Raw genomic sequence first — 15,362 nt, 5'->3', positions numbered from 1 at the left:
TTAATAGACTATATTCTTTAGCAGCATTTCTTACTAAACCTCTTGTTTCAGTGAGCCTTTTGATAACCACATAATAATGTAAGTATTGCCCTTACAACCGTATAAGCAAAACCACATATAAATTGTTATCCTATACCATGTGAAACCTCAATCTTATCTTCCTAGTGCCTACACTTTCTAGGCACTCCACATGATTAGACAAGTCTTAAAAGGGCTATTAATTTTAATTATACATGTAAACTTAAGACTTAAGAGGTAAAAACATATATAAATAATTAAAATAGAGTGTACAACTAACAACCATGTGAGAAATAATCCCAGATCACAAAATGAGAAATACTAGCTAGAGCATGGCATTTACTTTATGTTCCCTATTTCTTTTATCATCATATATTAATTGTACAAAATAATTAATATCATAATGATTATTTAGACATTGTTCACAGTTACGATCCTCTTATAACTTCTGGTCTCCTTTTCCAAAATAATTCCTCTTCTATTTTTATGATTAAAAAAAAATCTAGAGCTTTCAGATGAAAGAATAAAAATATAACTTTTCTAACCAGGTGGCAGTAACTCACACCTATAATTCTTGCTACTCAGCAGACTGAGATCTGAGGATCATGGTTGGAAGCCAGCCAGGCAGAAATAGACTGATCTGTGAAAGTTTTATCTCCAACTAATCACCATAAATAAAGAAAGAAAAGCCAGAAGAGGAGCTGTGGCTCAAGTGGTAGAGTACTAATTTTAAGCAAAAAGGCTCAGAGAGTGTACTCAGCCCCTGAGTTCAAACCTCAAACCAGGGGAAAAAAAAGTTTGTTTTTCTTTCTGACTACTTGACTTATGTTGGTGATATTCGGTTGCATTAATTTCCAGGCAATTGACACATTGATTTTTGTAACTGTATAATACTCCATTTTTTTGCCTATACCACATTTTCCTTATAAATTTCTTCTTTGGTAGGCACTAGACTACTCCTTTATCTGGTTATTGTGAACAATGTCACAATAAACAATTATTTTGTTTGCTGATTTAATGCTTTTAAGTATGCACCTAGAATTAATGAAACAAGATCACATAGTAGTTCTATTTAGCTTCTTCAGGATTCTCCATATTTATTTCACAGTGGTTATACTAATTTACATTCCTGCTAACAGTGAATACATGTTCTTAGCTCCTTCCATCCTCACAAGAATTTTCTTTGTCATCCTGACTAAAGTTTTGTGGCATTAACATATAAAAAATAAAGTTATGTGGCCTTTATGGCTAATGATTTTTTTCAGTATTTTTCTATGTATTTAATAGTTATATGTCCTTCTTATTGGAATTGTCTTCTCAATTCACTTGCTTATTTGTTGACTGGCACAGTGTAGTCTTTCAGTGTTAAGTTTTTGGAGGTCTTTGTAAATTATGAATATTAGTCCTCTGTCAAATGAATGACTAGATAAGAATCTTTCCATTTTGTAGGCCTCTCATTCTCTAATAATTTGTCTTCGCTGTGAAGAGCTTTAAAAAACATTTGTTTGTTTTGGTTTTTTATATTTATTTTTTATTGTAAAAATACTCTGCAGTGAGGTTACAGTTACATGAGTAGGGTAATGAGTATATTTCCTAACGAGCATTGTTAACTCCTCCTTTGTTTTTTCCTTACCATCCTTTCCCTCCCCACCTCCCCAACTCCTCCCCACTCCCCAAAATTCTAAAGTTCATTTTCAACATAGTGTCTAGTACATCTTATTGTTACAATGGGTCAACCTGTATCCTTATTTGAGCATTTTGTTATATCCCTTCCCCTCCCCAAATTACAAAAATGTATATACAAGATGCAAGACACCGGAATCAAATACAGTGAAAACAGGAGTTATACCATGGGAGACGAATATATAAAAGAAACAAAAGAATCACATTGTGCATTATACATACATTAAAAATAATAACAAGAAAGAGAAAACTACTTGTGTCCCTGTCTTGGGGTTCATTTCACTTAACATCATCTCATATGGTCATATGTACATAGGTTTTGACCTTTTCTGCTTGCCTTAGACATGTACTAGCTATTGCAAATAAGGGAAACCATGGGACCTATATGTCTTTGGACCTGGCTTACTTCACTTAATATAATTTTTTCCAAATCTTTTCATTTCCTAACAAATGGGGCAATGTCATTCTTTCTGATGGAGGCATAGAATTCCATTGTATGTATATATACCACATTTTCTTGATCCATTCATATACTGAGAGGAATCTGGTTTGGTTCAATATCTTTGCTATGGTGAATAACGCTGCAATAAACATGGTTGTGCTGGTAGCTTTGGTATGATCTTGTTTGTGATAGTTTGTGTTTTTAAGTAATCCAACTTATTCATTTTTTATATAAGTTATTTCCTATTTTTAAATCTTATAGATTTTCCCTACAGTTTCAGGTCATATGTTAAGGTAAGTGATCCCAGTAAATTAATTTTGTTGAAATAAAATCTAGTTTCAATCTTTTACATATGACTATCCAGTTTTTCTAACATCATTGATGAGTCTTCAACGTGCGTTTGAGCTGCTTTGAAAGAATCAGTTAGCTATAGTTGTTCTGTAGTTGATTTGGTTCTGTAGTTGATTTGAAATCAGGTCATGTGATACCTCCAGCAGTGCTGTTTGCTTAGATTTGATTTGGCTATTCTGTATCCTTTGTATTTCTATGAATCTAAATAAGGTAGAGAAAAACCTCTAAATGAAAACCATAAAACACAGAAGAAACTGAAGAGAATAGAAGATGAAAATCCTTCCATATTAATGGATGGTCAAAATTATATTGATTAAAATGACATATTACTGAAGTAATTTACAGCCTCAATTTAATATAAATCAAAATTCCAATGACATTCCACATAAGATTGTTTTAAATCCCCGTTTGGGAATGACATGTTTATTGTGGTTATTCTTCCTTTGTTTTACTCTGGCATGTAGGTATTTAAAGGATAGAAACTGGTTTTCTAGAGCAAAGCTTTTCAGAGTAATAATAAAATGTGCTTGAGGACTACATAGAAGTTCAGTATTATTTATCATCCATATCTGGACATGATTTAAATGACAAAATTAGGACTTTGAGTTTGAGCCTGAAGCTATAATGAGATTTAAAAAAATGTGTATTCTGGTATAGGGCTCAAACTCAGCTTGCATAATGTGCCTTAGCTTTCTCTTTGAAGGATGGCACAACTTCACTTCTGCCTTTTTGCTTATTAATTGGAAATAATATTCTCATGAATGTTCCTGCCCACACTGGCTGTGAAACATGATCTTCAGCTCTCAGTCTTCTGAATAGGTGGGATTAAGGACTAAAGCCACTGACCCCTGGCATGAAATCAAAATTTTAAAAAACCTTAAGAGGAAGACTCCATTTTGCATGAAATATTGGAAATAAATTTCTAACCATGCAGAAAAAATTAAAGTCTTTGAATCTTTTCTCTTAGTGTTATTTATTTCTTCTCTTTTTGAAACTGAACTCACTTAACAACATTGATGAATAGAGTGCAGTGCGAGAGATGACATAGGACTAAAGGATCAGTGTGGAGAGCTGCAGGAGCCACGACCAAAGACAGCGCAGCTGTAAGGCGCGGCCGCAAAAATGGCGCGGCCGCATGGCACGGCTGCGAGCAAAGATGGCGCTGGCTCCCGCCTTCCGTCTTCCCGGTGACGAGTGCTCTCTGTAATAAACAACTCCTTACGTGGCTATGACTTGGCTCCTAGTTTGCTTCCGTGTTTGCAGCCCTATCGGTATATGCCATGTGGCGCTTCGGGATTGGCCATCCAGGAGGCTTATAACCGGAGCGCGGGGGCGGAGGGAAAAAGAAGCGGGAAGAAGTGGGCAGAAGAAGCAGGAGAGAAGATGTTGTAAAAAGGTCCTGAATAAACCGCCTGAAAGAAGAACCTGTTGTCGCGTCATCCTTGCGGGTCGAGGCGGTCGCGACAGAGCAGAACTGTAAGAAGCATTAAAACTTCAGACATAAAACTCAATGCATATTCTACAAAATTAAGAAAACTGAGGGAAGGGGTAGTATTGTGAGGGATGGGAAGAATGATGAAAGGGGTGACATTGATCAAAATGCGTTCTATTCATATGTTTTTGTACAAGTGTATATATAGTTGTATATATGTGTGTGTGTATATGTGTGTATGTGTACATATATATATATATGTATGTATGTATATATATGCATTTGCTCCACTTGTAAGGCCCAGCTAATCCTAAAAGTCAGTAACCCTCATGAAACAGCAGACATGGAAGTAAACAATGTTGATTTTATAGCTGAATCTAATCTTTACAGACTGCAACACAATTAACATCAAACTTCTGTCAGATGGTAGAGCGAACTGGACCTCTGAGTCCATTCAGCCCACAGAAAGAAGAAATAAAATAAATTTTTGGTTGAGCCGGGCACCAGTGGCTCACTCCTGTAATCCTAGCTACTTAGGAGGCTGAGATCTGAGGATCACAGTTCAAAGCCAGCCTGGGCAGAAAAGTCTGTGAGACTCTGCTCTCCATTAAACCACTAGAAAACCAGAAGTGGTGCTGTGACTGAAGAGGTAGAGTGCTTGCCTTGAGTTGAAGAGTGTAGGGACAGCACCCAGGCCCAGAGTTCAAATCCCACGACAAAATAAATAAATAAATGAATAAATGAATGAATGAATGAATGAATGAATAAAGAAAGAAAGAAATTTTTGCTTGAATCCATTCATGATCAGTGTTACATTTTACACAGCAATAAAAACTCAAATAAGCATCACTGAGTATTGATTCACTATTGTAAACCAATGTTTTCAAATTTTCTATTATTTATACTTTATGCTATTTTTTAAAATCTGAACTTACCTTGTTACTTTTCACAACTTGTTAATTTATTCTGGCAGTACTGGGCTTTGCACTTATGGCTTCACAATTACTCTTTTCTTACTTGTTTTGCTGGATTTGTATAATTCACTATTTATTATTAGCTTTTAGAAAAAAAATCACAGTTCAGAAGAAACTTATGCTTCATTTCTCTTGTTGATTTTATATGATTTCATTTTTTGATAAAACAAATAAAAAAGAAACAGTTAAAAACAGTATTTGTCTATTAGAAAACAACTAAGTATGACTGGCTATTGACTACTGAGGATTAATTCATTTTGTTTTCTTTTTCTTGTGTGTGCAGTTTAGCCATTATTTTTGATTATCTGCTGTGGCATGATCAAAATTTCCTGTAATATTTCTTTTCTTTCCCAAGGGAAATTATGGCCAGTTTCTAGCATTTGTACCTTGTTTTTCTGTGTGTGAAAATTGAGACAAGAAAGCAATGAATTAAATAATTCAGCTACATCTATTTCATTGGTCGATAACTTATTCTTATAATTTTTATACTGCCAGCTTCTTCGGTGTGACCTCTGGACCTTCATCTGCCTGAAACATTTTGTATGTTTTGACCTGCTGCAACAATTTTCATTCATTCTTCACTTTCTCGCTTTCATTCTGCACTCATGGTATGCCCTTTGTCTCCTGCATAACCACATAACCAGTATTTTATACCTCATTTGACCTGCTCACATATTTGATTACTTCTTGCAAATCATTTTTATGCATATTGAAGTTTTAAAATTATCTGGGGTGTTTACTTTTAGATTCCACAAAATACAATCATTTAGGGACCGAGGATATTAATATACTTTGAAACATTGGTACAGTTTTTCTTCTGAAAGAAATAACTCACCACTTCTAATCACAATAATACCTTACACATTACCATGCATTTTTCTTATTGATTCAGTTACTCCTACATTATTCTTAGATATTCTCAAGCATTTCTTTGTTTTTTTAAAATTATTTTTACATGTGGTTTTTATATCGTAGACAATGGATATTGTTTTAACAAAAGTTAACATCCAAAATGTGTTTTACATGTAGATTTTGTCTCCAAATACAACTATTTATTTGTTTTCACATCATATGAAAAACAGCTTTAAATGTAAATATTTGGTTCTCAATTAGCCTCTTCATTTTATGGATTTTTTTTTGCCAGTCCTGGGGCTTGACCTTAGAGCATGGGCAATGTCTCTGAGATTCTTTTTCTCAAGGCTAGCACTCTACTACTTGAGCCACAACACCATTTCTGGCTATTTCTGTGTATGTGGTACTGAGGAACAGAACCCAGGGCTTCATGCATGCTAGGCAAGCATTTTACAACTAGCTACATTCCCAGCCCTGCCTTTTATTTTGGACTGACTATATTTCCTGGTATCTTCAATATTTCTTGTATTTGTCTATTTTATGCCTTTGTAAAATATTTTTAAACTTTAGTTACTTGCATTCTCTCTTTCTGTCTATCTTCCCCTCTCTCTGTTTCTGTTTCTGTTTCTGTTTCTGTTTCTGTCTGTCTGTCTGTCTGTCTCTCTCTCTGCTTAAAAGTTTTAGCCTGAAGTAACTGTAGAGTCACATGAAGTCATATGTTGTTCTAAGAAATGAAATGTTTCCACTGTTTCCACTTGGTCCCCTGTTTCCACTCTTGCTTTCCCATGATAATTTCCTGCAAAACTATGACAGGATAATTTTTATTTCAGAATCATGCTGCATAAACCCATACACATAAACATACATACACACATAATTCAAATCCTACATATACAATTGTTGAATTGGTTTTCTTCTTATTTTTTTATTGTAAAAATAGTGTACAGAGGGGTTACAGTTACATGAGTAAGGTAATGAGTACATTTCCTATCGAACATTGTTACATCCACCTTTGTTTTTCTCTTACTACCCTTTCTCTCCCCATTTCCCCAACACCCCTTTCTCCCCTCCAAGTTGCAAAGTTCGTTTTCTTTTTTCTTTTTGAAGTAGAATAGTGATTTTTAAACATATGCTGAATAAACCAACACAAGAAAACTTTTTTCTCTTTACAATTATGCATAATTTAAATTATATTTTCCATAATAATTACCCTATGAAAGAAAAAAAGCTTGAGTTAAACATATTTAAATAAGGATCTGTCCAAAGAAAATGATGAATACTTAATAGATTTTTTGCTGTATAAAACAATGTTTACCATGACCTTGTTACATGTGTATGCAATGTGCTTAGAACTATATTACATTTCCACCTCCGATGTCTTCTTATCTTCCTCCTCTTAGAGTAGAATTTTGTACTTCCTGGCATATTTAAAAAGTCTTAAATTCCATTTCTAATTGATAAAGTGCGCTTTCAACACAGTGTCTTGTACATCTCATAGTTACAATGGGTCAACCTGTATCCTTGTTTCAACATTCTGTCTCTATGCATAGTACAATTCTGTAAAATTTTATCCAAATTGTTATAGACATTGATAGTGCTTGTTCCTCATTTTTGTTTTACTGAGTAGTATTCCATGGTACAGAGGAACAACAATTTATTCAACCATTCATTCTGTAGAATGCTTAGATTGGTTAGATTTTTTATATCATTGAAAATAAAGTTGCTATAATTAATTTTTGTGCACAAATCTAAAGTTTTATCTCTCTGAAATCGATACCTAAGAACACAGTCCACTGAAGTGTCATGCCATAGTTGCATAAATAGTTTTAAGGAAACTGTTGAAATACTTCATATAAGAACTTTATAATTTTACTTTCCTTCCATCAACATATTACATTTCCAGCTCGTCCTTCCAATCTATCAACATGTCTCACTTCTGAATTTACCCATTCTTGTATGATATCCCATTCTATAGTGATTTATCATCATGTTTCCAATTTGCACTTTCATTTACATAGTAATATTGATCATCTTTTTATTCACATAATTTCCAATTATTTGTCTATTTTGGCTTATAAGTCAGCTGTTTTCTAGGTTGCATTTGTTCTTTTACTGCTGGTTGTGAGAACTCACTGCATTGTAATCTACATACATCTGTATCATTCAGTTGATAGTTCTGTAATTTGGAAAACTTTTCCTAAAAGACGTTACTGTCTTTTCAATTTCCTGAACACATATTTAACAAAGTAAAAGTTCTATTTTCCCCCTTTCAATCTTAACTGGCATCAGTTACTGGCTTGACCAATAAAATATTGGAGAAAGGAAAGTTTAGAACTTAACAAATTAAGTAATAAGAAGCTGTAAACTTTTAGGTTTCCCTTGCATTGGTTAGTTATGTAGATTTGCTTTGATATTGGAAGCTGTCCGTTTTGGTAAGTACTCATTATTTCCTGAAATTTAGTACAATGTCACTGAATTATAACTCATCTGATGTTTCTCTCTTAGTTATCCAATTGGTAGAACTTGTCATGAAGAATGCTGAGAAAATTCATTTTGAATATTTCTATTAAACTAGCATTATTGAATAATATTTAATAGCATTTTGAAGAATATTCTTAGGTTTCTGTTCATAAGAGAAAATTGTCTTTCTTTATTATTGTCTTTATCAATCAGAGAAATTAGATTAACGTTGACCCTAAAGCATGGTAGGAAGTGTTTTTTTATCCCAATATTTCTTCAAAAAGATTAAAAATTGATAGCATAGCATACTTAAACATTCAATATAGTTCACCAAAGAAGGTATCTGAAGTTAATGATTTCATTGAATATTGTTAATTACTCAATATTCTAAATAAATTTAGGTGTTCTCAATATGCCTTGTTCTCCTTCTGTGAAATTTGATAGATTTTTGCCATTGTATAAATTGGACCATATCATTAATCAAATTGCAAGTTATAGAATTATGCATCTATTCTTTTATTGAGTTAGAAATAGCCTTGTCTAAGGCTGGAAAGGTGGCTCAGTGGTAGAGCACTTGCCTTGTATGCATGAGGCCCTGGGTTCAATTCCTCAACACGACATAAGCAGAAAAAAAAGCCAGAAGTGGCGCTGCGTCTCAAATGGTAGAGTGCTAGCCTTGAGCTGAAGAGCTGAGGGACAGTGCCCAGGCCCAGAGTTCAGGCCCCATGACCGGACCCCTCCCCCCAAAAAATAAATAATTTTATCTAATGGTACAGGCAGAATTGGTTATACATGTGTAGAAAACTGAAATTAGATCCTATGTTTCACCCTGTACCAGAATCAAATTCAAATGATCAAACTGCTAAATGTAAGACCAGATACTGAAAATATTACTGGAAGGGATAGGGACACACTAGGGATCCCTGGCATAGTTTGAAACTTCCTAAATAAAGATCCAGAAAGGCAAAAACAATCAAAGAAAGTTCGGACAAATGAGATTGCATTGAACTGCAGAACTTCTGCATGACAAAGGACATAGCTAGCAAGATAAATAAAATCACACAGATTGGAAGAAGACCTTCACTAACTATACAACAGACAAGGGCAGCATATCTAAAATATACCTAGGTCTCTAAAAATTAACCCACCCACCCATAATAACAAATCCTCAGAGAAACAACCACTCCATTAATAAGTGGGCTAAAGAATTAAAAAGAGATTTCTCTGGAGAGAAAATAAGAATAGCCAATAGACACACGAAGAAAAGGGAAACATCTCTGGCCATAAAAGAAATTCAAATCAAAAACATTGATATTCCAACTCACTCGGTTAGAATGGCCTTTATGAAGTAAACAAATAATTGTTGCTGCTGCTGGTAAGTGGCCAACAGGGAACACTATTACATTGTCAGTGGGAATGTAAACAGCTGCAAGAACTTTGGAAAGCAGTATGGAGGTTCCTCAAAAGACTAAATATTGAACTGATGTAGCAATTACACACATGGACATTTACCCAAATGATCACAAATAAGGCCACACTAAAGATACCAGCACAACTATGTTCATTGCAACATTATTTACCATTGCTAAAATACAGAATCAACCCAGATGCCCCTCAGTAGATGAATGGATCAAGAAAATGTGATATATATATATATATATATTCATATATATATATATATATATATGAATATATATATATATATATGCAATGGAATTCTATACTTCCATAAAAAAGAATGTCATGACCCCATTTATAAGGAAATGGAAAGACTTGGAAAAATCATATTAAGTAAAGTAAATCAGACCCAAAGAAACATGAGCTGCATGGTTTCCCTCATTTATAACAATTAGTATATGTCTAAGATTGTCCTAGCAGAGGATCCCAGTAGTCCAATAGGTGTGTGCATATGATCATATAAAATGATGCTAATCTAAATTTCTTTTGCTGTTTTCTCTTTGGTTTAACCCCTATTGTTACTGTTGTTTTTTAAAATATTGTTTTGGTACCTTGTGTGAGGAAAGGAAGGAGACTCATAAAATGATGAGACAAAGGAGAAAGGATGAACCAATGTGACAGTAATACTCACAAAATAGTATGTTGTAAATGAACTTTACTAATCGGGCAAGAGGAAAGTCAGGGAGGAGGGAATGTGGGAGAAAATGAGTTGGGGGTAACACTGTTAAACAGGAAATGTACTCATTATCTTATGTACTGTAATCCATCTCTACATTTCCTTTACAATAAAATAATGTTAAATTTTTTAAAATGATAATAAAGACATAATTTTGTTTATTCTTTTGGTCAGATACCATTATATGTTTTAATTATAATATATTAAGTTTTATTATCACATATTACAATGTGCTATCAAGGTACTTTCATTGTGCATACAGTGTATTTTGATTAAATTCGTGATGTTTATTTCTTTTTCTTACAGATTTTTTCCCTCTTTTGTTAAAACTACTTTTAACTTTAAAGTTCATGGTTTTACTACATATGACTCTAGGGAACTATTCTGAAGTAAAAAAAAATCACTGAGCTACTCAAGACAGAGTACTTGGTTTTGACACCAGCCAAAACAAAGTTCAGTTTCTAAGGACTTCCTAAAATGGTATAATTAAGAAGACAAACCTGTACATAGCTTTGGGGTTTTTCTGCTCATCTGATAAAATTATCCTAGACATATACTAATTATTGCAAATAAGGGAAACCATGGACCTATATTTTTTGGGTATGGCTTACTTCACTTAATATGATTTTTTCCAGATCATTGCATTTCCTAACAAATGGTATGGTGTCATTCTTTCTGACGGAAGCATAGAATTGCATTTTGTGTGTGTGTGTGTGTGTAATGTTATATATGCCACATTTTCTTGATTCATTCATCTACTGTGGGGCATTGGGGTTGGTTTCATATCTTAGCTTAGGTGAATAATGTTGCGATAAACATAGTTGTGCTGGTAGCTTTAGTATGGCCTTGTTCTGTGATCATTTGGGTAAATTCCCAGAAGTGGGATTGCTAGGCAATAAACGAGCTCTATTCTTTGTTGTTGATGTTTTTATCGTACTATGTGATTTTTTTTGTTTCCTTTTTATGTTCTTTCCCCTATGGTATATACCCTGTTGTCACAGTACTTGATTTGGTATACTAAATCTTTGTATATACATTTATATACAAATGTATATATATATATATATATATATATATATATATATATATATATATATATAACTAAATGCTGAAACAAGGACAGAGGATGACCCATTGCAACAATGATTTTACAACTTTGTGGGGGGGGAGGTGGGGTAAGGAAAGGATAATAGGAGAACAACAAAGGAGAGCGTAAAAATGCTCAAAAAAAACATATACTCATGTAACTGTAACCACTCTGTACAGCATCTTTACAATAAAAGAATTAATTTTTAAAAAGAAGGTAAACCTGAAAGTGTCTGGTGTCTTTCTCTTTTATTTTTTATTTTTATTTTATTTTATTTTATTTTTTTGGTCGGTCGTGGGGCTTGAACTCTGGGCTTGGACGCTGTCCCTGCGCACTTCAGCTCAAGGCGAGCGCTCTACCGCTTGAGCCACAGCTCCACTTCCGGTTTTCTAGTGGTTTATTGGAGATAAGAGTCTCACGGACTTTCCTGCCCCGGCTGGCTTTGAACCGCGATCCTCAGATCTCAGCCTCCTGAATAGCTAGGATTACAGGCGTGAGCCACCAGCGCCCGGCTTTCCTTTTATTTTTGGTTTGTAATGCTCTGGGTGAAGAACTAATGAATTAGAATAGATAAGAGAATTATCTCAATGCTTAATAGAACTTAAAAAAATCACCTGTGCAGTTTTTAGGTAGTATTATAGAGAGTGGTAAGTGGAAAAGTTTAGGTGTGGACAAGTACTCAACCCTGGGTCACAGTTGAGAAGATGTCTGCAGGCTCTGCCTTCTACAAGGTGTTTCCAAGTGTAGTATCTGGACTGGGCTATGAAACATTTATACCTAAGAGGAAAGCTATTAAAGTAGATTAAGTCTTGGTTGCAGGCGGCCTTTGGAGTTTGCAGTGGAAAGCTGCTCCCCCTGCCATGCTTGCTGGGGATCAAGCCCATGGCTTGTGCCCAAACACTCTGTAGAGACTTTTGGCCAGGAAGCAGATGGTTCTTCAATGACTCTTTCTTTTTATTTTAACTTTGGTTATTTGTGACATTATTCTCCTTCATTAACTTGACAAATTATGTATCAATTTCTACACTGACCAGTAGGATGAAGAAATCTATTTAATTCCTGACTACTTAAAATTCTCAGCTTTCTGTTGTGGGTGTATTGTTAAAGCCAGGATAATATGCTTTATGTGATATTTGTATTTTAATTTGTTATTTTGCATGGAAAAGTTATAGTTTATGAGTGTGATTTTTATGAGATCTTGTGAAAATATGAACCTGTTGTTATTGGAGGTGCATACTTTATTGGTTATAATATTTGATCCTGCTATTCAAGTTAACTATATCCTTAACTACTTGCTTGTACTGCCAGTTATTAAAGGATAGTTTTTGTAGTCTCTCTCTCTAGTAGTTTATTCATCTGTCTTTGCTTTTAGTTATGCACTCTGTTGGACAAATACACACTTAAAATCATTATATCTTCTTGGGTAAAGGATCCTTTTATCTGTGCATTTGATCTCTTTACCTCTCTTTTGTCCATGAAATATTCTTTGTTCTGAGATGTACTTTGAAATTATTATAGCTACTTCATACCTCTTTTCATTAGTGGAAGAAAAGCTTATCCTTTATTTGTGCTTAATCCATGTGAACTTTCTAGTTAATATATGTTGCTATATACAGCAACATGTATTTAGTTTTATTTTTATTTAGTTTTATTTTTGTCTGCTCAAATTATTTGTTTCATGTCTGGTGCATTTAGAAGTTCAAGATTGATATTTATTATTCACATTGTTGAATTAGCCATCAAACCAGAAATGTTTTATATTGTTTTTCAATATTTTCTGCACATTACCAGTCTGCTTTCCCCATGTTTAGACATTTTAGAGAATTTTTTTTGGGGGGGGGTCCGGTTGTGGGGCCGAACTCTAGGCCTGGGTGCTGTCCCTCAGCTCTTCAGCTCAAGGCTAGTGCTCTACCACTTGAGCCACAGCGCCACTTCCAGCTTTTTTCTTTTTGCTTATGTGGTGCTGAGGAATCAAACCCAGGACCTCAGGCATGCAAGGAAAGCTCTCTACCACTGACCCACCTTCCTAGTCCTATGTTTAGACATTTTAAATAGAGTTATTCTTTTTTTAATTTCTGACTTAAAATTTGTATTGTTATTATTGCATTTGTGTTCAGAAGGGTTACCATTTCATAAGTCAGAAAACCAGTTGATTTCTTTTGGGGCAACGTCACCCCTTCCTTTGCTCTCTCCTAGTTTTCTCCTCTGATCTGTACCCACAAATTGTATAGTTCACTTTCAACACAGTGTCTACTGAGTACGAGTACTAGTGCTACATTTGTTTACACTTTGTCCCTCCACTTTTGTGCCCTCCTTCTTCCCAAAAAGATGGGTACATGAAGAAACAAGCCAAAAATAAAACCAAGAAATAACAAAACACAGACCCTCAAACAAGCAACACCATCAGAAAATGAAACAAAACAAAAACCTTGTTTTCATTTTCTGGAATTAATTTTGATGAACATTATTATGATTTTTAGAGGCACAAAGGCATTGTGCCTTTAGGTTCTTCCCCTAAAACAATTCTCCCTTTGACTCAATGTGTGTGAATGATTAGAGACCTGTATATGTTATGATTTCCCGGTGTATTGTAGCTCTAACTTCAAGGTATGAGAGACAACATGTGCCCTTTGTCTCTCTGAGCTTGGTTTACCTCACTTAAAGTATTTATAGTAATTCAATTATGCTGATATCTCAAATATTTCTAGATGCTAAGAGGTTACAATGTTAGTTTTATTTACTCTAAGTTTTCTTTTAACTATTATCATGTTGTTTCAGTGTGATGCAGGTTCCTTAAATGAGAGTATTCTCAATTCTTTCCTCAAATATTGTATTCCTTTGGTCATTCATGTGTATGTCTGCTATAACAACTCAAGAGCTCATTATTATGACTTAAAAAGATTGTCATAGTTTAGGTTAATTAAGAATAAGAAGAATATTTTTCTCTGTGTGTATTTCTAGTATAATAACTTTTCTTGCTTTATTTTTCTTATTGTTTAGATCCACATATCTAACCCATATTCATTTCCTTTGCACTTTCACAGGCCTAGAGTGTCAGTGAATTCTTTCCATTTTTATTTAATTGAAAAGTTCTTTCTTCTCCATAAAGAAAGTTTCAGCCAGTATACCTTCATAGTATTCTCCACCTCTGGTCCAAATATTGTACATTTCCCATTTTGCTTTCATGATTTTGAAAGGAGCTATATGATTCTCCTCCATGCCTGTATACAGGCTAAGAGGTAAAGGCACACAAACCCCAATTTGAATTCTTTTTTTTTAGGTGGGGGGGTCTAGTCATGGGGCCTGAACTCTGGACTTGGGCACTGTCCCTCAGCTCTTCAGCTCAAGGCTAGCACTACACCACTTGAGCCACAGCCCCACTTTAGTCTTTTTTTTTTCTGCTTATGTGGTGCTGAGGAATCAAACCCAGGGCCTCATGCATGTGAGGCAAGCACTCTACCACTGAGCCACCTTCCCAGACCCCAATTTGAATTCTTTAGATGATTTTTTGTCTACATTTCTCTTTCTGATTGAATACATTATAACTTTGCACATATTCATATGTATTTAGTTTTTTCTGGTCTGTATCCTTTGAGATAATACATCTATGCATGATATATGTAATTAATTTGGCAAGTATCTATTGTATCTTCAAATATTTACTTTGTTTTCTTTTCTCTGTCATTTCCTTCTGATATCTCAACATTTCTTTTTCTTGTTATCTAGCATGGCAAGTAAATTTTATTGAAAGTAGACATGCTGTGATAGAAAATAAGAACTGAGGTTAAAAAGCCATATTGTAAAGATTTATGTTAATCTACTTAGGAGCTGAATTGTGTTTAATGTTTGCTGTAACCAATTTTCTAGAGCATTAAAATTCCTCTAGGGCTCTTGCTTTTAGTCTAATCTTTGCCTTTGTGTTTCTTAAG

This window comes from Dipodomys spectabilis, unplaced genomic scaffold (genome assembly GCF_019054845.1).
Source record: "Dipodomys spectabilis isolate Male_0828 unplaced genomic scaffold, ASM1905484v1 ptg000094l, whole genome shotgun sequence".
Classification (NCBI taxonomy): Eukaryota; Metazoa; Chordata; class Mammalia; order Rodentia; family Heteromyidae; genus Dipodomys; species Dipodomys spectabilis.
The sequence above is the reverse complement of the archived record's forward strand: the minus strand, read 5'-3'. Positions refer to the sequence as shown.